Source organism: Gavialis gangeticus, unplaced genomic scaffold (assembly GCF_001723915.1).
Source record: "Gavialis gangeticus isolate Ggan-Ray unplaced genomic scaffold, GavGan_comp1, whole genome shotgun sequence".
NCBI lineage: Eukaryota > Metazoa > Chordata > Crocodylia > Gavialidae > Gavialis > Gavialis gangeticus.
Genome location: NW_017729027.1, coordinates 35,466,262 through 35,466,502, shown reverse-complemented (window position 1 = coordinate 35,466,502; position 241 = coordinate 35,466,262). Strand labels below are relative to the sequence as shown.

The 241-nt window shown below is 66.8% G+C and overlaps 1 protein-coding gene across 1 annotated transcript in view; it reads left to right on the top strand.

Moving 5' to 3' along the window:
• Window positions 1-241, top strand: part of HCRTR2 (hypocretin receptor 2) — a 70,712-nt gene that overhangs the window by 1,191 nt on the left and 69,280 nt on the right. The gene's annotated exons all lie outside the window — the stretch shown is intronic.

Genomic DNA, 241 nt, shown 5'->3' with positions numbered 1-241 from the left:
GGGCATAGGATGAATGGTAGGCTCCGTGGGTGGAACTGTGGAGAGGGGGGCGGAGGGACCTGTCTCACTCCCAACTTTCATTGAGGGAAGGAGAGGAGGCGAGGCAGCCTCTTTGTGCCAGTCTCTCCGCCCCCCTCCCCACTTTCATTCATGGGTGAAGGAGGAGGAGGGGGAGGGGCGGCGGCAAGGGGGGCAGACGCCTATCAGCGCCGGGAAGGTGGGGGCGGGCTCCGGGGGGCGG